A 24,026-nucleotide genomic window follows, 5' to 3' on the forward strand; every position below is an offset into this window, starting at 1 on the left:
TATTAGGACACAGCAGCTAGCTGACACATAAGCCATTGAGTAGAAGACAGAAAAAGAAAGAACAGCATCTTAAATCAGCTGGCAAGGATAAACACAGCCTTGACCTTTGTACTTTGTAGCACAAGACCTTTAACTTGAACTTATTTAAATCTCACTATTCCAAAAAGTAACTTTGCTTAAACTTGACAAGGGGTGCCCCTTGCCTTTTTCTATTTGCATGGGCAGACACTACTTAGATCTTTTAGGAAGTCTTGCCTTACATGCAGAAAGAGACAATATTATGGTAAGTTTGAGTCCCTGTTTTGCAGGTTAACAGCATTGCCAGGATCAGGCAGTGCTTTCAGCTCTTCTTTGCCCCTCTGTTAACAACCTCGAACATGGGTGCTAGGAAGATCTGCTTCATAATCTTCCTGAAGCCTGAGTTTAGGCTGACTGCTCTGGATAGTTCCCTGGATCCTTCTTGCCCTTGAAAATGAGTGAGACATTTGTCCTTTAATGGTCATCAGGAACCAATATTTATGATGTATGCAATATATATAACATACAAAGAAAATATATGTATAAAGGCGTAGAGGAATGAAGCTGGGTTAATTAGCATTGATAATATACAACTGTGGGTTGGCTTCAGGGGCGGCGGTTTGGCTGGTGTAGACAAGGTGCAGCTGTGGCTGGTTAAATTAAGTGGTTGAGAGCCAATGAAGAGAGAGCGTGCCCTGGGTGAGGTGAGGAGAAGGCAGCAGAGGGACTGTATGAAGAGTATGCTGGTATGAGGTGGTGAAAGACCTTGTTGCAGCTTGATAGTCTGGAGAGTGCTGTGACAATTGGTGCCCCATGTGAGCCCCTTCAGATTATGAGACTGGGTGTAATGAGCGGTGATGGCTGTGCTGGGAGGTGTTTGAAGCTTTGAACAGTGATGATGGTGCCCAAAGTAGCGGAGACAGGTGGGGATAGCCTGCGATCCAGATCACATTGAGATAGGTTGGAAGAGCCTGGGGATCTGGATCAGGCACCAGTAAAGGTGAGCCACTGGGATTAAAGAGAAGGAAGCCTGACTGCTGTGGATTTAAGGGACTGAGGGTAATGGGTGATAGTGGTGGAGTACCCAGCCAGACGTGGCAGCAGCCTGCAGCAGCGGCGGGTCCAGAATGGATCTGGCTAGACAGTGGTGATGGCTGTGTCAGGGGAAGGCATGGGAGCAGCGCATTGCTGGGAGCAGCTCCTGCCATTGCTGCTGCTGCTCGGCCTGGTGGTATTCTTGCTGGTGTTTATGTGCTCATTGAAGGTGTCTCCAGCTGAAGAAGAAATGGGCGACCCCAAAGAGGTTAAGAATTTTTTCAGGACACAGAATGATGTTAGTGCTATATTCTAGACCTGCAGCTGCTGAAAGCTCACTCGGGTTACTGTCCAGTATGATCCAAGAGGCAAAAGGACAAGGCACTCTAAGTTCATCAGAATCCCCTTCTGAAGAAATCAAAATCCCAGATGCTAAGAAAGCAGATAAGAAGAAAGGTGATCAACCTGCAGAAGATGAAAAGCCCAAGATAAAAGTAAAGAAGGAATATGAGTATGAGTTCAGGGACAAGTTGTCCGAACCGTATGAAAAGTTTATTTGTAAAAAGTGTGTGATGGTTGTTTAAAACATGAGGTATGAAATGTTAAAAAAAAAGGGGGGGGGGATTTCTAGAGGAGTTAGAGGACTGTATGAAAAATATTTGTAAAAAGGTTGTAATGATTGTTAACAACATTTTAAAAAGGGGGGTGAGAAGAGTAGAGGAATGAAGCTGGGTTAAGTAGCATTGATAATATACAGCTGTGGGCTGGCTTCAGGGGCGGTGGGTTGGCTGATGTAGACAAGGTGCAGCTGTGGCTGGTTAAGTGGTTGAGAGCCAATGAAGAGAGAACAGCCGAGGAACAAGAGGAGAGGAAAAAGAAAGAGGAGAGAGAACACATGCCCTGGATCAGGTGAGACAAGGAGAAGGCAGCAGAGGGACTGTATGAAGAGTATGCTGATATGAGGTGGTGAAAGACCTTGTTGCAGCTTGATAGTCTGGAGAGTGCTGCAACATACAGGAGTTACCTAAAGGGAACGAGGAAGAGAAGATGGGGAAGAGAAATAGCTGAACGCTTGAAGGAAGGCATTGTAAAAGATCTCACATCTGCCCCTGAATCCAGAACTTAATGCTGATGAGCATGGGACTGCCATTTAAGACAGATCTGGGTGGTAAACCAAGATATTCTCACTGGTACATACTTTACATAGGACTTTTTTCCCCAGCTTTTTTTGATACAGTTCTGGAAAGGTGATCAAAAGGTATAAATCTTGAGTTCCAAGACTGGGAAAAAGGTTCCTTCCCTCAAATGGCAGAAGATGAGTTTTGTGACAAGATTTAAACTTTGTTCTGCTATGTGGTCGTAGACTGTCTGGACTCTGAAGAAGTGGTGGAGAGTTGCTGCTTCTGTTGGCCCTTCAGCAGCAGCTGTGATGCTGGAGCTCACCTGCCTTTCTGCTTTATGATGGCAGGTCAAAAGAGCTTTGGGAGGAAGCAGCTTGTCTATGAAAGCGTCTGGAGCTGGAAGGTGGTGCTAAAGAGCATGGAAATGCTGTGTGTGCGGATTCCACCTTCCCTCCTTTCTCAGGAACTGGGCCTGGAGAATTCCTGATGACAACCAGCTGAATCCCAGCGGCCTTTCAGTCAGAAGGGCTGTGGGTACAAAACAGCAAGCCCATTTCCTCCAGAGGAATAACGCTGAGAAAGCTGGGGTTGTTCAGCCTGGAGAACAGAAGACTCTAGGACGTTATAGATGTTATAGCAACTTCCAGCACCTAAAGGCACCTACAAGGAAGCCGGAGGGAGATTTTTACAAGGGCATGCAGTGATAGGACAAGGGGGAATGGCTTTAAGATGAAAGAGGGGAGATTTAGATTAGATATTACAAAGAAATTCTTTACTGTGGGGGTGGCAAGGTGCTGGCCCAGGCTGCCCAGAGCAGCTGTGGGTGCCCCATCCCTGGCAGGGCTCAAGGCCAGGCTGGACAGGGCTGGGAGCAGCCTGGGCTGGTGGAAGGTCCCTGCCCATGGCAGGGGCTTGGGACTAGGTGATCTTTAAGGTCCCTTCCAACCCAAACTAGTCTATGATTCTATGAAATAATTATTTTTGGAAAGCGGCAGCTTGTGTCTGGGGGATGCTGAGTTCAGTGAGATTCAGTTGGAGCAAACTTCTGCCTTCCCTATCTGCAGCTCAGCCAGGCCATCATCAAGGCTGTGGTGGCTATGATGGGCCTCCTTCTTCATAAAGAATTTCAATGTATATGGCCACATGTCCCAGCTGACAGACCTGGGTACAAGTCCTCTGAGGACATGTGGGTTAAAATTGCCCCTCCTCTTTTACATTGTCTCCTTGACTGAGGCAAGAAGTCACCACCTTCTGCTGTCCTGTGTTGCCTCTTCTCTCTGGTGCCCTGTCCTGAACCTCAGCCTGGGTATGAGACTGAACCCAGGGAAGGCTTTCAAGTGTTGCTCTGCTTGGGAAGCCAGGTAAGGCATGACTGTTCTGACCAGGGATTTCATGGTCATTGATGTATTTTCCTCTGTCACTTCAGCCCTCCACTGACTGCAGGAAGACAAGCATCCTACTGTGCAGCAGGCAGCAGCTCAGGTCCTGAAGGACAACTGAACAGACCTGCAAAGCCTTCAGAGCAAGTAATAAATACTCAAAAAGCATTTTCCACAGGAAAGTGAGGAATAGGAAGACTACACAGGCAGGGAAATAGCAGCTAGGCCACGAAGAATTGGCTGGCTATGTTACCACTAGAGCCAGTGCAATCAGCAGAGAAGAAAAAAGCATTGCGTGTTGAACAGAACCTAGGGGTGCTTCTCTGGGGCCCAGGGTCTCTTGGCAAGCCTTCCTCTGGAAGTGCAGCCTTGGACCACTTCTGGGACTTCCAACTCTGTTTTTTATGTGACCTAACCCTCAGTGGGGGCTTGCCCAAGAAGACCCTGGGGAAAATTTGAGAAGGGAAGGAAAATCCCTGTTCCTTTTGTTGCAAAATATCCAAGAGATGTTTGAATCCTCTGGTAAGCATTGGAAGTCCTATTCTGCTCTTATTAAAACCTGCTCTTCTGCAAAGCCTGAGATGGAGTGAAAGTGATGGGCTGTTCCTGGTGGAGAAACAAACAGCTCTAGTTATATTGAAGGAAGGATGGCCCAAGAAGGTGTTCTTCTCTCACGTGCTTCTCCTGAGCCATATAGAAAGCTCATTGAGAGTCTGAGGAGGTATACATAGGACCTGGGAAGGGCTCTGAAAGGTATGGGATCTAGGAGTAAGGCAGAAACAGAGCATATAACTCTAGAAGCCCTACATTCCACTGACAAAATGTCCATCACAATAAAGAATGTAAGACAACACAGTATTGTTAGAGCTAGTTTTGAGCCGGCAAATCCTGCTGCTTTCAATAAATATCAATATTGACAAAAGGGCCATTTGAGGGGTTGCTTAATTAAGTAACTAGAGAAATTAATCTAAACCTTTTGTGAACAACCTCTAGGACGGCAGGAGAAACCTTCACTCTTTTGGGGCACTTTTTTCCAAAATTCTCAGACTTGCACCCTGAGGGAAAGAAACCCAGAAAACACAGGTTGCACCAAAAAGTAGCAATGCAGATAACACCGTTTCCTTCTCAGTGACCTTCTAAGATGGGTTGCAGAAAGTGCTGCTGAAAGAAAAGCTCACTCCAGAGAGCTGGGTCCTATTCTGACTCCATCCCTAATGCTGAGTTTCCTACTGAGCTGTCCCACTGACTTGACAATTGGAAGAGAAGTTCTCATGTTTCTTTAAACTTTTTTTTTCTTCCATGTTTTGTTTTATTTTTAACTTTGGAAATCTGATAAGAGAGGGTAAAGCCATGGTGAGATTGGAAGTTTCCATGCAAAGTGCCAGACCCATTTTTTGTACATCACTATTAAATGCAACTTGTTTGGGCTCTGTGTTCTGATCAAGTTTAAAATAGCAAGTTATTCTTTTTACAGATACGTGCACATACAGAACAATTGTCACAGCCTAAAACTACGTATGGAAAGGACCAGAAAGCACCTAGTATCAAGAGTTTATTGACAAAGGACTATCTAATTTAACATGAGACAGTATTTCTCATCAATTGCAAAGCAGAAACTATCTTGATCAGTCTTTGAGGAAAGCGGCAGCTATTCATAGAATCCTTCTCACTTCCTAGTACTCATCAAACAGCAGGTGAGGGCTTCATGTCTTTTCCTTAACTGGGCATTTGAGGGCAATCGCTAGCAAAGCTGCATAATAGTGCAAATATAAAGTTGCCCTGGTCAGCGGCAGCAGGACTTAAGTTTGGTTTGTCTTGGAGCAAAAGAGCAGGAAAATGATCAGGCCCTATTTGTGCACATTTGCTTGTTAAAGCCATCCCTTTCATGATCATTGTTATCAAGACAATCTCTTTCTTACCACAGACAGCAGCATATACAGCTAATTTACCTACACAGTTTCCTTTCACAGTTTACACCTTCAGTGTACATTTTCTTGTTACATTTTAAAATATTTTTTAATAATTTAAAAAAATATTTTTGAAGACTTAGTTTTTAAAGTTGTAAAGAAATGCCTTCTGTTGGTAAGATGACAGAGGATTTGCCTCTCCCATGTGACATGACTCAGAAAGGAGGTCAGAAGTAGTACCCCCCCTACACACAGCAGCACGCAGAATAGAAAGCTACTCATCCCCCTCTTCCAAAATAATTTAAAAAAAAGGTAGAAATGGCATTTAATAAAAGACAGGACAATGCTCAGCAGGTGCAGGACATGGGCAGACAAGTACACTGACCAGTCCTGTTTAGATGTGACTGGCCCCTTTTCTCCCCTTATCTGTGTTTTCCCATGCTTGTTCCTCTCCAAACCACCTTTATCCCTCTTTTTTCCACACCTTTGACTCGTGCCCTGAATATCCCATAGTAGGTCTTGTGCAATCCGAAAATCCTCTTTGCTTGCATCCTACATCATGTCCGTTCCGTTCCCACCGCCCCCCCCCCCCCCCCCCCCCAGGCAGTGAGGTACTGAGGCACCCAGGGACAGACTGGGGAGGGGCTGTGTCTCTGAAGGGGTTACTTGGGCTCCCCCACCTGCCCTTGTGCCTCCATGCTCCTTCCTGTCTGTGGAGATCTTTGATGGGCTGATAGCTCCTGTGATGGCCTTGGGAACTGCCAGGCAGGGTATTTCTTGGGCTCCTCCACCCATTGTTGTTCCTCTGCCTTCCTTCGTGTGTGTGGAAAAGAGTCTTGTATCATGTAACCTAACAGTGCAGAAGGTTTTAAAGGGAGAAAAAACCAAACAACAAAAAAAAAAATCAAACCTTGGGACCCAGGAACGAAATGAAGGATGCAAAGCAAGGAGCGATGCAGTCAAAGCCACCAGCCAGGGAAATATCACTACAGCACTGGAATCAGCAGCATCTGAGTTAGCTGTGATTCATGTTAATTCACATCAGGGAGCAGCCGAGTGTTCAGAGGAGACTGAGATTTTGTCTGGATGAAGCTGGGGCAAGGAAAGCAGCATCCAGTGGATTTGCTTTGCTGAAAGTTACTATCTTTTCAACCTAATACCTGCCGCTCTGTAACTGAAGCGTGCATTTATTTTTCCGTTAATGGGAGAAGATGGGATGACTTCCTCTTTCCTTTGGATAGGGGCTAGGGAGAATGACATGTTGAATGAGGGGGTGAAGGGAGAAAACTGATCCACTTTCTGCATCTGACAGGAATACCTCTACATAAAGATATCTGCAGGGTTTTTTGTTTCCTGAAGATGTCATAACACTTTGTGTTGCATTGCAATCAAAAACATGCTTATATCTTTTGATTGTGCTGAGAACTTAACAGCTCTGTGGCAATGTACGGAGAACACAAAGAGGAGGGTTCATAGGGCCCATCCTTTCATTACTAGTTTTTGTTCTCTTGGTGTCACCTTTAGTGTTCAGGCTCAATTCACATGAAAAACACCTGCTCAATGCTTACAAAAAACACCCAGATTCTTCAGATCTACTACACCAGTGCAGAGCCACTGTGGGGACAGGCTGTATACTGGTTGTAGACTTTTCCCATCTGAAGTTACTGAGGATTCCGTCTGAGGGTCTTTACCATGCAGGTTGTTCAGGTATTTTCAGTTTCTCCTTTATTGCAAACACTCAAGCTATGAACTGGCCACCAGTCTGAGCTGGGACAGCCCTTGCATACATATTTCCACAGATTTCATTTGAATACATCTCAAGAACAAATCACTAAACTAAATGTGAATAGGAGCGAACATACATATTTCACTGTGTTCCGTTCTGCGCTCCCCAGCTCCACAGAGACAGGGAGCTACTGGGGAGGGGCCAGAAGAGGCTACTAAGATAGTGAGGGGACCGGAGCATCTCCCTGATGAGGGAAGGCTGAGGGAGCTGGGGCTGTTCAGCCTGGAGAAGAAATGGCTGAGGGGGGATCTCATCAATGCCTACAAACATCTCAAGGGCGAGTGTCAGGAGGACGGGGCCAGGCACTTTTCAGTGGTGCCCAGACACAGGACAAGCAGCAACAGGCACAAACTGCAACACAACAAGTTCCATCTGAATATGAGGAAAAGCTTCTTTACCCTGAGGGTGACAAAACACTGGCACAGGCTGCCCAGAAAGGCTGCGGGGTCTCCTTCTCCAGAGACATTCAGAACTTGCCTGGACACAATTCTGCACAACCTGCTTTAGCAGGTGGTTGGACTAGATGATCTCCAGAGGTCTCTTTCAACGCTGACCATTCTGTAATTTTAACAGACGCAGCACACACCCCATACTCAGTTTTGCAGCCATCACTTGTCACATGCTGGAGGCTCCTGGCACCTGGAACTTCCTAGCAGCAAGGAGCTGCTTTTCCCTAAGCTTGGGTCCAAAGTCCTTGATCAAAGAGGGTATTGGTTTCGGCAGTGGGTACACCAGGCCCATCAGTTCTGGCTCCATCAAGCAAGGGCCAGGTGTACCCACATCTGCCAGCTGATAACAGTGTGTCTGGTCTCCAAAAGGCTGTTTTACCCCTGCCTTCTTTATTCTTCAGGACTGCTGTGAGAGAGGAAAAAAAAGAGATATTTAATACCACAGAAAATAAGTTCCATGTAGCAAGAGTGCCAAAAGGGCCCCATTTCTAAGGAACATACTGAACGTTCCCTGTTCTGCAGTGAACAGGAGTTCTGTGTGGGTTTGAATAGATACGGCTTAGTATGTTGCATTAAGATGAATATGCAGGATATATGGATGAGAGATGCTTGAATGAAAATTATTGGAGGGAGAAACTGAGGTCTAGGCTTTCACAAGGTCTCTAATTCGCTTCGATCCTTGTGAACTGAACAGAAGCCTTATTAAAGGCTTATTAACTCAGAACTTTACTGGATGGTGCATAAAGCATGCTCTAGTCCCTAATTTTGTCATCAGGAAGGAAAAGCCACATATAAAATACATGAAATTGAAAAGACATGTAATTTACCAAACCTTCATACCAGCACCATGTATACTAAATTTCCTTTAAAAAGCATGAAGTTGTTTCACTGGATCCAAGTTTGAGTGAAACGTAAGAACTGACAGCAGGAAGCCAGAGCTGATGGTCTAAGCCCTGGGGAGCTAATGGACTCAGGCTGGGGATACAAGGGCAAAGTCACATAAAACCAGGCAGCTGCGAGCGAGACCAGAGCAAACGGGCGGGCTGCCCGCGGAGCACAGCAGGCCCTGCTCCCAGGCCGTCCGGGGGCTGAGATCCTCCAGCTGCCCCCAACATGGATTCACATGTAAAGCAAGTGCTGTGAGAGGAACACGCATAACGGGAAAATAACCACCACACCAGCGGGTCGGTGCTGTCACCCTGCTCCCGGAGGGACTCCAGCCTCAGAAACCGCCTGGGTGCCTTGGCTGCTGAGCGAGAGGTGCTTCGAGGGGAAGGTCCTGCTGAAACATCCCATGAATGGTGGCGTGTGCATTCCGTGCCACTAATTAAACAGAAAAGCACTTACAGCGGCTTCCCGGACAAACAGACGACTGAAACCTCTGCTATCGCTGCCTGTATCTTTACTGCAAACAGGGCGTTACGCTCACGCCTCTCAGGTTGCCTATCGCCAGGTAAAGTAAAATACTGATCGTTTCCCCCCAAGGCTGCTAGCCAAGCCAAGCCAAGCCAAGCCGATACTCCCTGCGTGGACCCGATGCGGAACAGCCACTCCCGCCGCGGAGCGAGCCTGCCCCCCCCTACCTCTGCCTCAGCAGCTCCCGCGCAAACCCGCCCCGCCGCCCCGGAGCACCCTCCCGGTGCCACAGGTGGCACGAACCGGCGCGCGGGGGCGGCGGGGGGCGGGCCCGGGCCGCGGGGAGCCGCCCCGCTCTGAGGGACGCGCCGCCGCCATTGGCCCCGCGGCGGCGGGCAGGGGCTGCCTCTCCCCGCGCCGCCGCCTCCCTTCCCCTCAGACAAGCGGGGAGGTGGCGCGGGGCAGCGGCTGCCGGCCGGCGGCAGGTAACCGGCGCTGCCTGTGGCCGGGCGGAGGGGCTGAGGTGGCGGCGGCGGGGTGCTGCCCCCGGCTCGCTGGGGCGGCGGGAGGGGTGAGGCAGCCCTGAGGGGTTTCGGGGGGTGGGGGTGCCTCGCTAATGGAGTGACTCAGAGGCCAAAAATATAAACCACCCGTGCTTGCGGTGCTGGAACGGCGTGAGGGTGAGTCTGTTGGCAGCTGAGGAGTCCTGGCTCCAAGCCGCTCCGGTGTTCCTGCTGGGGGAAGCTCGCAGGGCCCGTTCGCCTGCGGACGGGGGAGGGCTGGCAGGTGGCTCCCCTGCCCAGCCCCACTTGTTCAGGCCGAGGGGAAGCGCCGCTGTCAGCGACTTTCCTTACAACCGACGGCGGGGAGCGGGTATGAAGAGCTGCAGCCCCTGCCCTGCGAGGGGGACCGTGCACCGGGACATCGCGCTGCTGCTGAGGGGTGCTCCCGGCTGGCGGTGAGAGCCGACTAACTGTACAAACCTACCCGCGCCCAGCCGCTCTAGAGGCCTGCTTTAATAAAAGGGCGCTTTTTATTCAAAGGAGGGCGCTTAGATCTCGGTTGAGAGATGTTAATGACCTTTGTGTAAATAGTCAGCACTTTCATTTCAAAGCACTAAAGGAATTGCATCTTCTATGCTGTCTCAGGAACAAATTGCAGAATTGCTGAAGTCTAATGCACTTGGTTGTGCTTTTCCTATGTCAGCAGGAGCCGTTTACATGATTGCTGTTGCAGAATAAAAGTCGCTTAAATCTGGGGACAGACTGGCAAGAGGCAAGACTAGTAGTTTTGAACTTTCTCAAACGTGTAAGGGAAGGGGACTTAAAACATGCTTGACAGGGTGCTCTGAAAAGAAACTTGATTTTCTTTGATAAAAGAAGCAAAGTGTTGCAACAAAATGTGTGTTTACACATATCAGGGAATTGGAGCTCACTGTGATGGAGTATTTAAAAAACTGATGAATCAAACACTTTACTAAACTCATATACGGCTTTCTAGTCATTAGTTCCTAATTACCATCAGTCATTAGCACTACCTTTCCCAAACAGTTCTTGACAATTGCATCTGTAAGTGCTAGTAAACCTAGGAATATATAATGCCATGGAACTGATGGCTACAGTTCTTGATGGTCTCAGTTGCTGAAGTCAAAGTAAAGTGTTTGAGAACTCTTTGGCAAGAGAAGCTGAAATTAAAGTAAGAGTTTTGTGATTTTCATAAATTACCCTCCTTCCTTGCTTATTGTTGGAGTTTTATGTTCCTTGCTGCCTCCCTGGAAAAAAGGGGATGGTCTCATTTGCCTTTTACATAGTTCATATTATTTCGGGGAGTAAGACTTGTTGTAATTTTGCTAGGCATCTTTCATATTCATTTTGCAGGGTTATTCTGGTTTCATTAGATATATCTCCTCTTTGTTCTGCAGTTTTATTTTGATTTCACCTGATGACTTTCTTGCACACACTACATCCTTTGGTCTTGCAGATTTCACTATAGGCACAGGTTTTCCAGTGCCCTATTTGGGCAAGTGTATTGCAAGTCCCTGTCCACTTGCAGCTGTGTTATTTATGTATAACTGCATCATAAAATACTACTAATAATGTTACAGTGTTACAAAATACTTGTACACTGTTACCATATTTTAGTGTGATTGTGTCTAGTTTTAAGGCAAGGAAATAGTAAACATCTCGCTTGGTCTGTTTCCACCTTACTGCTGCAGCAGGCCTGTGCTTTGGCTGTAAGGCATGTTCTTGAATTTTCTGAAGCTGTCATTGGACCTGTCCCATGTTAAAGAAATTTCCTTCCAGCATCTCTTGCAGCCCATAATAATGCATTATCGGTTTCACTGTCAGACTTTTAAAATTCACTGAAACAGGTCTTTGTGTTCTTGTTTACCGATGCTGACAAAGATGCCATAGTGAAAAAAAATCTCCATTGTCACCAAAAATGAATGATGGAAAGGTGAATGTTTTTTCTCTGAAGCACTGGGTAGTGACCATGGACAGATAGATTTTTCTGGAGTAAACTCCCATTATTCTGCAGGAGACACTTGCCAGTTTCCCAGGTGGGAGTACTGCTCCAATTTAGTACTTGGAGGAAAAACTTTGATGCTTGTACAGAAGGTGAGACTTTAACTGTTGCATCTAGAAAAAAGGCTTAACCAGGTATTTAAACAGTGGGATGAAGTCAAGCAAATTGCTTGTTTTCTACCTTGTGTTGTTCCCTGTGCTCATGACAGAAAGGAAAAAAACAGACTTCAAACAAAATTCTAATAAAACATTATTTGCAAGGAAACATAAAAGTAATTCATAGTCTCTCAGTAGGAAAAAAAGTTCAATTTTATTTTCTTTAATTAAAAGTTATGGTTCTGTCCTGTGGAAGTCAGTCTTTATTTGATAGTGACTTCTTTTGAGCTGTAGTAAAGGTTTTTTTGTGTGGGTTTTTTTTTCCTCTCTGCACAGAAAGTGTTCTTCACTCGGGTTGGCTGACTAGCAGGTAACTGCTAAAGCAGTAGGTAACCTTCTGGTGCTTAAAGTCCATCATCTGTTGCATTTAAAGTCAGCTTATTTGGGTTGCTCATAAGTCAATTTAAGAAGGCTTGTTAGTTTGGTCTTCCAATGCCTGTACTCTGTTCTTTAGCTTATTTGGGCATAAAGTGAGTGACAACTGATGTTAGCAGACTTATTCATGCTTCATTCTTGTGGTAGAGAGTCATTCCAATACACCTGGGTACAGCAACTGGCTGTACTAGATTCTTACTTCATGGTATGAGGTTTCCTTGCTATATGTAACTTGACTCTGTTTATTGCATTGAGAGCAGTGGGGAAGAGATATGATGTGTGAGGGGGAGGAAAAGAATACTTCTCTCCTCTTCTTACTTTATAGCTTCTTATCTAGATGGTAATGCCAGACAATTTTTGACTTGAATACTTCTCAGTTTCCTGTGCATATACACCAAATTAATGAACTTGACAATTTTTTTCTCAGTCTTGCTATATGCCTTTTCTTCTATAGTATAAATTTTCTAAAAGTGAATTTTTCTTTTCTTTCTCTCTCCAAGTGAAGGAAACCCTGTGTTTCTGTTTGGCTGTATCTATAAATAAATTTATATGTCTATAAATGCTTATACATGTATATAAGTAAAAATAAAGGTAAGAACAAAGGAGATGCTTATTTGCAGAGTAACTAGCAGAACAATGTCCTAAACTCATGGCTTAATGCTTTTGTTCTATCAAAGGATCAAACTGAGTGTCAGTAAATTCCATATGAAATTGCCTGCCCAATATCTGATTCTGACAAACTGGCAGTGATGTACTTCTGTACAGGCTGCATAGACTACAGTTAGACTGTATAATCTCAGCCATGTAACTAAAGCTCCAGAAGCGGATCAGCATGTTCAAGAACTCCTGGGTTAAAAATAGTTTTAGACATCAGCTTTTTAGATGTTAAATTCTACCTCCATGCTTTTCTTCTCTACTGAATTTTAAATGCCTTTACGTGATTCAAAAATAGCATTAGAAATAGAATATCAGTTATGAAAAATTAAGGGTGAGGTCCAAAAATCCTGTGTAATTGTGCTTCAGGCACCATAAGCAAAAGGTATGTGTGTAAGTCCCAGGCAGAAATTTATGAGACTACCAGAAGTAGTGAGTCCTTGACTTCTATTCTGGTCCTGCCCACACAAAACTGTTACGGTCTTTTTTTTTTTTTTTACCATGCTGAATTTGAAAGTTACGTATATTCTATTAATCTTGTCTTTTTTCATGGTGATTCAGCACTCCTCTGGAGATTAAAAGACCTGGATTAAAAAAATTAATACCCTCGGGTTACTCTCCTGTTCCCTCTGCTCTACTAGAACTGGACTGTTGTGTGGCCAGGAATGCAGGGCTGGCTGGATAAGGAAGGAAGCCGAGACAGAGAGCGAGCTTGATTTGTGATGTTGTGGCCTGACTGAGAGAAAGTAGACCTGGCTTCCTGCTTCTGCTTGTTGTGACATTGCTTTAATAGTCATTCTGTGAGATGGGTGGTTCAATCCTTGGTAGTGCAGCCCTAGAGAGGGTTAAAAGTGAACCAAGTGTAGCCTTCAGACTGTCATATTTTGGTAAAGAAGGGGATGTGAATTTGAATCCACTTGGGTTAAGTGATTTTTGGGGGCTCTGGTTTGGCTGCTTCCTGGGTATGTGCTCTGTCATTGAGCAAGACAGAGCAAACACCTTGCATAGCTATGCTCTTAAAGAATGAGCCACTCCTGCAAAACTGAATACCTGTTCAGGGACAAGCATATACTCCATACTCCAGCCTCACAAACTGAACTCCTGATTTTGCTACCTGTGTCTGAGAAACAATTTCAGTCACAATTTTCTGCTCCTTTCCTATCCCTGAGCTATTCAGCATCATTTAGAGGGCAAATCCCACCCATGTGATTTGACAACACACCTCATCCAGAACTACTGCAGGCTATTACAGAAGCAGTTCTGTGCTCCTCACAGTTGTGTAGCGACTGGGTTCAGCTCTCACCATGCCCTTTTAGGCTCCTTGCATCATAGTGCACCTTGGTTTTTGGTGACTGAATGCTCTGTTTGGATCTGGCCATAAGTATTCAGTTGGAGTGGTACCTGTTGGGGGAAAAGACTGGGTTTTGCATGATATTGAATCATAGAATCATTTAGGTTGAAAAGACCTTTGAAATCATCAGGTCCAACCATCAACAAACCATGTTGCTAAGTGCTGCATCTATGTGATTATTTTTTTTTTTTTTAAATTCCTCCAGGGACAGTGATTCCACCACCTCCCTGGGCAGCCTGTTCCAGTGCTTCACTAGCCTTTTGGTGAAGATTTTTTTTTTTCCTAATATCCAATCTAAACCTCCTCTGGTGCAGCTTGAGGCAACTTCTTGTCCTGTTGCTTGTTATCTGGGAGAAGAGACTGACCCCCACCTGCCCACAGCCTCCTGTCAGGTAGTTGGAGAGAGCAATAAGGTCCCCCCTGAGTCTCCTCCTCTCCAGACTAAACACCTCCAGTTCCCTCAGCTGCTCCTCATAACACTTGTAGCCCAGACCCTTCACCAGCTCCATTGCCCTTCTCTGGACATGCTCCAGCATGTCTACATCCCCTGTGAAGTGAGAGGCCCAAAACTGAGCACAGTATTCAAAGTGTGGCCTTACCAGTGCTGAGTACAGGGGGATGGTCACTTCCCTAGTCCTGCTGGCCAAACTATTTCTGATACAAGCTGGGATGTGCTTGGCCTTTGCCACCTGAGCTCGCTGCCAGCAGTCAACCAGCAACCCCAGGTCCTTTCCTGCCAGGCAGCTTCTCGGCTGCTCTTCCCCCAGCCTGTAGCACTGCGTGGGGCTGTTGTGACCCAAGCGCAGGACCTGGCACTGAGCCTTGTTGAACCTCATGCAGTTGGCCTCGACCCATGGATCCAGCCTGTTCAGATCCCTCTGAAGAGCCTGCCTACCCTCAAGCAGATCAGTACTTCTGCCCAACTTGGTGTCATCTGCAAAGTTACTGAGGGTGCACTCAATCTCTTCATCCAGATCATCAATAAAGATATTAAAGACAGCTGGCCCCTATACTGAGCCCAGCCCAGCAGTGCAAACAATCTCATGAGTGAAGGTTTCATGGCTGATAGACTTCCTGTTATTCTTGCAATTTAATATCACTATTAAGGAGGATTGCCGCTGCTTGCTGTTTCAGCTGAGCCAGAATGAACCTGCTAGGAGAAAAAATATTGATATGATGGGGCTATCCATTAAAACAATGTTATGCATGGGAAGATGAGTGATTTCCCCCTTAACAGGGAGCAACAGTAAGCTTTTTTTTTAATGCATCTATTAAAAAGCCCAATAGTAACTCTGAAATAAAAACTTCATTGCAAAGGTTAAACTAATTACAGTGACTGAGAAGAGACATGATTCTGACTAGTCTATCTGCAGACCTTAGGTTAGCTTTTTTTAACTATTTTGATTTTTAACTTATCTGGAAGTGGCCAAAGTACGTTTTCTTCCACCTTCCTGTTTAGCTTATGTATTGTTTCTATAACTGTAGGACCCTTTTATATATTACGCTTAAATACAAAAAGAGTATTCTTATTCCTCTGGCACCTGATTTCTGCTGGTAATTGGATTCTGTGTGAAACCCTGTTTTCAGGTAGGTGTGTGCCTCAGTTACTGGAACAAGGGCTGGATTAATTGACGCAAGCTTTCTTAGTAGCCTTCAGATTACATCAATTATTAGGTGGATAATTTTAGCCTTAAAAACTTGCACAAGTGAGTGTCTAAGGCAAGCGGTTAGTCAGTCATCTCATGAGAAAGGATGGCCAAAGGGCTTGTTTTGTTCACTGGCTCTCTGTGCACATACTCTGAGCTGTAGTTACAAGCCCTGTTTAACTGAAAAGTAGGGGGCTGCAGTGACAAATTGGAGTGATTTAGGTGAGTAAGGGATGATTTTGTTTCCCACAGCTACTTGTTTATACAGTTAATTGTGTCTGAGAATGATGGAGTGCCTTTTTTAACATTGTGTGATCTCAGTTTTGTGTTGGGCTACAGGCAGAGCTGCTCTGGTGAAGCTGAGATCAGTGGCCTTCCTCAGGGGAGGCAAAGATGATGTAAAATGTTGTCCATTTTATTTCACATTTTTGTGTTCAACATGTGCCCCAAAGCTGGATTATGTACCCTCCTGCAGAGGAAATGTGCTGCCACCAGTGACCTGAGCAGTGTGCTGTGACAGTGCTTTAGAGCAGATCAAAGGGATGCATAAAAGGGGCAAGCTATTAACCCATGGGTTTGTAGTTTTACAAACAAAGTGGAGGACAGTCAGTCTGTCCATGATGGTAGCTGCCCTTGCTCAACTGGGTCATCACCTTGACTCAAATGAGAGTGGGGACTCTTTAATTAGAGTCACAGGGATGCAATGGATACTGACTAATGGATTCCTGTAACAATGAGATAAAAATGACCAGAGAAGTCATGTGGACAGGCTTTGAAATAAACCTTTTTCAAAGTTTCTTCAGAAACTGTATACTTATGAGTCTTCCAGTTGGCATCCAAGACTGAAACTGCTCTACAAACTGTCTTATTATTAGCTCAGCAGGTTGAGCATTAGTCATAGTAAGTTAGCGTAAGTATTTGAATGCAAATCCGTGTTTGCTATTCGTAACATGAATTTCTTTGCATCAGTGCTGCTAGCCTCTTAATAAAGTCCTCTTGTTAGATAGAAAGCCTGTGTTAGCAAAGAATCAGAGCTACACAGTAACTGTGTAAACTGCAGCTCAGTTCTTTGCTTTCATACAGAAAAGATTATCTAACCAAGATGCAGGAAGTGTGTCACTTCCCAGTAGCCACTGGTAGGAAATACTTGTTAATCTCACTGTTCTGCACACTTCCATCCTTGAGTGGTTCAACTTCAGAACAGAGTGCTAATTAAAAAGAACTTCCTAAATGGTAGGAAGGCAAGGAAGCATGGTAGAGGTGGGATAGTTCCCCTGAAGTCTCTACAATATCTTCATTGGGGGCATTGCAACTTTGATTTGCTTAAGGCTAGAATTTGGTAAAACCAAGAACAATAAATTTTACAGCGGGGATTTTTATCAATTCCACAGCACTGCTCTTCGACCATCCATATCAAGGGAATTAATGTATTCCTACAAGTACAAGAAAGACTTTATGAACACCTGATTAGGAAGAAAACAAAGTAAATCACTAGTTGTGTGATTTTCTGAGGGCTATAACTGCTCACAGAATCTGGGATGGTTTTTAATGCAAAGAGGAGGGGAATGTAGGGTTAGTTGCCTTTTTGAAATTCCAGTAGCACAGGGAAAATTATAAACCAGGCAGATACTCCTTTTGTTACCATATTTTTGTTGGGGGGGGACAGGGGAGTTCCTTTCAGATTTCTTATATGTACAAGCATCTAAGTGAAGGAAATCCTAAGTTAAATGAGGGAGAAGCATACTCAAAGCACAGTCTGCCTGGGGGAATTCTGCTACTTTAGCCTTTTAAAATAATTTTTGGTTTGTCTCTTTTATTTTAAGAACTTCCTAGTACATAACAAATGTTTTTGTTTGACTTGCATCAAGAAACAATGCTCATTGGCCTGATGCAGGGAATGCCAAACCTCAAACTAGAATATATATATTTTTTGGAAGAGTGGTGCAAGGGAAGAAAAGGAAGAAAACCAGCAGCTCCTGGTTCTATGCAAATGTTCTCTATGGGGCACTGCATTTGAGAGGAAAAGCAGGTGTGTTTCCCACTCTGCAATAAAAGTATATGAGAAGGGAATGGAAGTGCTATTGGCCCATTCTCACTTTTATCTTCCATACTGAATCTGTGCATTTAAGATGGCCAGTCTCCAGAAAGAAAGGGTGAGCACTCCTTTCCTGTAAAATGAAAGGAAGCCATTGACATCTTAACAAAACCTTTTTAAGGAATTAATCACTTGCATGGTAAGTTTAATGGCTTTTGTGGGGAGATGATCTTATGGCTGTTTCTTGTGGAACTTCCTTGCTAGGATTTGAATCTGTCTTGTAATTATGTTGGGAAAATATTCAGAAAGAGCTAGCTCTTAAATGCAGAAGTGTCGGATAATCTCCTGACCATACTTATGATTCTTTGGTCCCACCGGGTAATCAGTTTGCCTCTGACCTGTCTTAAACATTTTAGTGTTTTACTTAAAAGTCTTTTCAAACAAGACATAAAAACAATCTCTTAAGCTGGACCCTGTGTAGGTCTAATGCCAATGCTGACATGAAGAATGAGAAAGTGACAGCAGGAGCTTGAGTCCTGTGAGCCCCTCCACTTCTGCTTTTGGGGGGTGTCTAGTCCCTCAGTAAAGGGAGGTGGGAATAATTTACACAATAGGCAGTGCTCTGCCTTCAGCCATCCAGAGGACTGAGCCACCTTCATTATTATATTTCAAGTCCCTTAGCCTTAGAAAATATCTTTTTACTGTAACTCTTGATTAAAAGAATTAGCTACTAGAAGACTGGAGTTGTCGCAAAAGAACTGTTATTAGTTCAAGCGATATGCCTGTTGGGATTTAACCACAACAAAGTGCCAATGGTATGATGTGCAAGGAAATACAACTGGATTTGAAGAACATCAGATTTTGTAATGAGATCTGCTGATGTTATTGATATTGACCTGCTGGAATCTTTAGTTCTTTTTTTTTTTTCTTGAGTAGTTTTATACTTATGGTAATGTGAAATAAATAGTAGGGCATCTATAGTTAGTCTGACAAACAGTGGTCACAAGGAAAAGAAAAATCTAGGTGTGTTTCTCTGAGGCTTCTCTTTAATTTACGTGCCTTTTATTCCAGAGACCACATCCTCTTGAAACCACTGGCCTAATGATTGTATACCATAACAGGTATAGAGATTGACATTCTTAGGCACTGCTGCCAATATCCAAGCCCTGTGAAAGAAAGGCAAGCTGCCATACATGATTAGGCCACAACCAAAGCAACTTACTCTTTTCTTTTCCAATTTTTAGTTAACTTTTATCCTCTTTCTTTTATTAACATTTTGCTCTCTTGTTCAGAGTAAATTTTGTGTAAAACAGAACAATTGCCTGTATAGCCTTCAAAGTGATGAAGGTCTTGCCTCCTTACCAAACATGAGTAAAATCAAATTGCAGGCAGAGTCGTGTGGACCAGCAAAACGTTCCTGGAGAAAAACAGGCGTTTTGTCAAGTGCTTGTATTATTTTAGCAGCATTTCTTCCTCTTCCAGCTGGCTGAAGATCATTATATAAGGCTGTCAGTGAGAGTATTTTAAGATTGCAACCATTTTGCAGGTTAAAACCAACAATGATCATTTTGGTACTATTGAGGAAAGGTGAAGCGTGAGCAAGGCTTGTTAGGTATCATGTTTGTAACTTTTTTCCCCATTGTGGCTGTTTTGAGCGGTTATCTGGTCCTGTAATTGCAGATAGGTAGATTTTTTCCCTTAACTGTATTGTAAGGAACATTGCACAGGAGAACACATCGGTTTATTACTGGAATAAAATGAAGCATTGCTGTGTTTGTGAGAGCATCTTCAGTGTTGCCTTATTATAGATATCCCCCACTTCTGCAAAGGTCCCTGTTCCACCAGCTCTCCACAACTAGCTAGATAAGAACTTCTCGACCTCCCACTGACTAAACATACATGTTGGCAAATACTCTAAGTTAATCTCTGAGCCTGTTGGTAATATGATCTGCTGTGTGCACTTAGCTGTTATAATTTTGAAAATGTTCTGATAACACCTCTTGAAAGAGCAGCTGGATTGGCTACAGATATGCATATCTTGCTGGATAATATATTCCCTGCTGCCCCTTCAGGAAATAAAATGACAACAGGGCTTCTTGAGTTGTTCACATCCTTACCGTTGCAGGCAACCATGTTTAAAATGCTCTTGAATGATGAATTAAGCCCCTCTTGAAGGTAATAGCTTTTCTTTCTCCACTACTCAAACAGAAATCCGTAATCCTCTGATCTTCCTCACAAATATGTTCATGACCATCTTAAACTATTTCTGCTTGTGCCAACACTGGAATTTAGCTTAATTAGCTGTTCTCCCTTCATGGGATTTGCCTCATGTATTTACAAAAAAATTATGTTCTCTAAACCTAGGGTGGTGCTGAATTACTGTGACTGTACTGCTTAAATGTCAGTGGAGAATCAAGTTTGTTCAGGAGAGTGTGATGATTTGTTTGGTGGTTGTTTTTGCAAAGCTGTAGCTTGCAGGGCTTGGTCAGAGGTATTGTTACTGCCTAATGTGACTTCTCAGGGTGGTAGGGGCCAATTCTGCAAAGCTTTTTGCTCTTAGTGTTCTTCTTGGCTTCCTTGCTTCAGAATAACAAACCTTTATTTCCTGAGAGTGGGTGTAGGCCAAACTTAAGTTACTTCTGAGAAAGAATTTTTCTGCAGATGCAAATTGTTATATTACACAATTACATTTATCTGTCTTCCTCAGCTTCTTGTTGCCTTATATCTGGACCTCCAACTCATCCTCGTTGCTAGTGCTGGTATGTTGTAGCAGTGGAGAAATGAAGTTAGGAAAATGTGTAGCTTTAAATGCATAAAACCAATCCCTCTCATTTTTAAGAGCCAATAGGTTGCTTGGAACTGAATGCTTTAGGGGATGGAGATGTACACAGAGGAGTCACTGATCAGCCAGGCCTGCAGGGTAATTGTTTAACTGAAGGAGCTGGCACAAATAGGGGTGCGAAAGCAGCCAAAAGTGTAGGATTTGCTGTCACCCTCTTCCTCTTGTTAGAAAGGCACTGGCTGTGAGACAGTTTCTCTGGAGCAAAGCTCTAGCTGCTTAGGTCTACTGTACAAGGAGCACTTGAAAAGTAATTTTGCGATGTAAATTTAGGACATTATGAGGTTTCTGCATGCAAAAGGAAATCTTGTTGATTTGAATGGAACAGCTGACTCTGGGGTTCTGCTGTTTGTTTTGTGATCCTGTTGATGAACTTAAATGTCAGCCATGCAAACTACTCCAACCTCTTCCTTGCCTCTCCTCATTACACCCTATAGATATACACTGAGTAAAAACTTTAAAATCTAAACCACGGTTGTGGTACCTCTTAATGTGATCTCTCATAATGTTTGGAATGCAGTATTTGAATAAACATTCCTCTTTTATACTTGGGAGATAGAAAGCTGTTTGCCCCCTACCTCTATAGAGTAAACAAGTTTGTGGACAAGGTTGTCTTTCTGTTATGACTTGTGTTCTAGAAAAATGTAAAGCCTTACTTAATGGAATCAAGGTGTATAACTGCCTGAGAGGTTTTGAGAAATTTTTAAAGATAAAATTTTTGGATAAGTGTCTGGCCTAAAGCATTTGGAATTTGTGAAATGCTTAAGAGTGCGTGTGTGAAACTACCCTTTGGGTTGTCTTTCTGTTTCTTTTGTTGCCAAAACTCAGAAGCTTTCAGGCATGAGTTCCATAAAACATAATTTCACATTCCTGTTTATTACAGGGATTAGAAGTCTTCTATGAAAGGGAAGATTTTTTTTGGTGTGGTTTCACTTGAATTTAAGGTTTAAAGAAAAATTCATGCCAAATATCCCAAGACTCACAAATGTTAGTCTATAGCACGACAGCCTTTCTCCAGAAATCAGTCAACATGGTATTTCTATCAATTTCTGTGATTTAATCAGTCTGATGTGGATCTTTCAGTCTTATTTCAAATTTAGGTCTGAAAACTTTCCTGGCAAAGGAAAACTTCCCATTGAACTTGCAGTGACACCAAACTAACTGTTGTGACCTCTCAGTTTTTTGGCATGTGTAGGGGCTTTTAAGAGAAAAAAATTGCCAAAAAAGAAATCAAAAGAATTGAGCTTGGGGTGGTAATAGTGGGTGCCTTGAAGTGGAGGAAGGCATTGACTATTTTTACTTTTTAAATTTTTTTTTAATTAGCCTTAGGTTTTATAACAGGTGGTATACTTAAAGCCAGCAGTTTTTACAGTCTGTGCTTGGAATCAGTGCTAACAATCTTTTGCAGAAAGCTAGCCTGGCAGCAGTTTGTATTACTGGGTCTCATGATGCTGGCAGAGTACACCACACACCGAAAGAGTTTTTTTCTTAGTTATGCAGAAGACTAAAAGCTGCTCTGGTTTGTTTGTGACTGGCATGGTTCCAGCAGCTAGAGATTTCTTATCATAGTGATATGTGATACAATTTGCACTATATGGATGATACACATTAAGGGGGTGGGTGGGAACCCCAACTGATTATTGCTAGTTTTCTCAGCTGTTTATCCAGTGAGATCAGAGGCCAGTTTTTCAGGTACAGACATGCTTTAGCTGAAACATTATGTTTTTAGTTTTGTAAAGGCACCTGAAGGGTCTCAGCTGCACTACTCAGGACTGGGGAAGCTCTTTATCATAACCTAGGGTGGGAGCAAAACCAACTAATATGATGCCATGTGGATCTGAATACAGTTGATGAGTGCAAGTGGATCAGAATTCATGTAGGATTCTCTGAAGCACTGGGAGGGGAATGCGCCTCATTTAGATGTGGTATGTTAAACTTGGCAAAACACAGCTTTGTGAACTGTGGAGCCATGTTGTATGGTATCGACAGGTGGAAAAAAAATAATGATTAAGAGCCTACCAGGGTAGGTGGTGTCTTGCACCTGATGGAAAACAAAGTGGGAGTGCAACCTTAGTTGCAGAAACTGCTCTACAGAGTGAGGGTAGCTGGGAAGTTCAGTAGCAGCACAGCTTGCTGTGAGCTGTCACAGCCTGTCACAGCTCAGCCCTTGCAAACTGTTGCTCAGTTGGGAAGAACTGAAGTTCCTCTGCTGTTTTATTAATTTGAATGCTGTGAGACACTGTGAGGCTTGCAACTTGTTTTGTAAATGCTGTCCAACTATTTCTTACAGATTTTTAAATGAATCTAATAGACAATATAACACTTCTTTCCTCAACCTTCTTTAATTATAAAGACAAAGACATGGTAAGATACCATGCCTACAACAGCTTTCTCACAATCTTGATTGATCCGAGGCAAGAGACTTGCCCAATTTACAAGAAAAATCCTTGATAATGCTAGTTCACAGCTGTCCAGGTTTTGTGATTACAGCATAAGTTTCTATGCCTGTTGGCAGCTGTGCACATGCTGTTCAGTCAGCATCCAGGGCTTTGGATAAGTGCTGTGGATGCTGGATGTTATATGGGGTGGTGTGAAAAGTGTCTGCATGATAATCAAAACAGATATCATACTGTTCGTAAGCTGGAAGAGTGCTGTTGTAGATCCTCAGCAAATTTAGGATTACGCTTGTTGGTGACCCTATAGTAAACACTTTTGACTTATGCCTAATTATAAAACTGTAGTTTTCTAAATATAAATAAAGCTACAGATGGGAGGTTGTTTAGGATACTGTTATATCAACCTTATGGAACAAAATCACAATGAGAATCATGGAGAAGACAAATATGGCAGCCAAACATAACCACATGCAAGAAGGCTGTTGGGCATTGGGGCTGTTGGGGGGATAATCAACCTGGCTGCAGCTGCTTTCCACAGCTGTAAGAAATGCTGTTATCTTTAGAAATGAAGTTTCCCTTTGAGTAGTGCCAGTCCCAGTATCTTGTTTTAATCTCGTGGTTGAACACTGTGGCCAGGAAAGCAAGCATAATGACTTGTTGCATGATTTTATTGCTGTCAATATGGTGTCAGCATCCTGTGCTGCATGGCAGCATTGGGCTGCAAGGGCCTCAGGCAGACGTGCACACAAACCTGCAGGGCTGTGATGGTAGCTGCCTAGTAAAGAGACACCTCAAATAACATCTGCTTCTCTTCTGTCTCTCACTGGGTTTGTCGCTAGGGTTGCTTTGAGTCTTAAGTTAAATTCAAGCTATTTAGTTAATTTTCTCTGGCTTCATTACATCTATGATGCTGTAACCCTGAGGCACTAAAAGGCTTGACTCTAGATACAGCTGACTCCCCACCCCCTCCCCGTTAATTCCTCTGAGGGATTTTTGAA

General features: G+C 43.8%; 1 protein-coding gene across 1 annotated transcript in view; it reads left to right on the forward strand.

Moving 5' to 3' along the window:
* The first annotated feature begins 9,472 nt into the window (after positions 1-9,472).
* The window catches only part of SYTL2 (synaptotagmin like 2), a 61,921-nt gene continuing 47,367 nt past the window's right edge, over positions 9,473-24,026 (forward strand). The window contains exon 1 of the mRNA XM_037377544.1: positions 9,473-9,536. The gene's annotated coding sequence lies outside the window, so the exon portion shown is untranslated. The remainder of the gene's footprint in view (positions 9,537-24,026) is intronic.

Source organism: Falco rusticolus, chromosome 2 (assembly GCF_015220075.1).
Source record: "Falco rusticolus isolate bFalRus1 chromosome 2, bFalRus1.pri, whole genome shotgun sequence".
NCBI classification, from domain to species: Eukaryota; Metazoa; Chordata; class Aves; order Falconiformes; family Falconidae; genus Falco; species Falco rusticolus.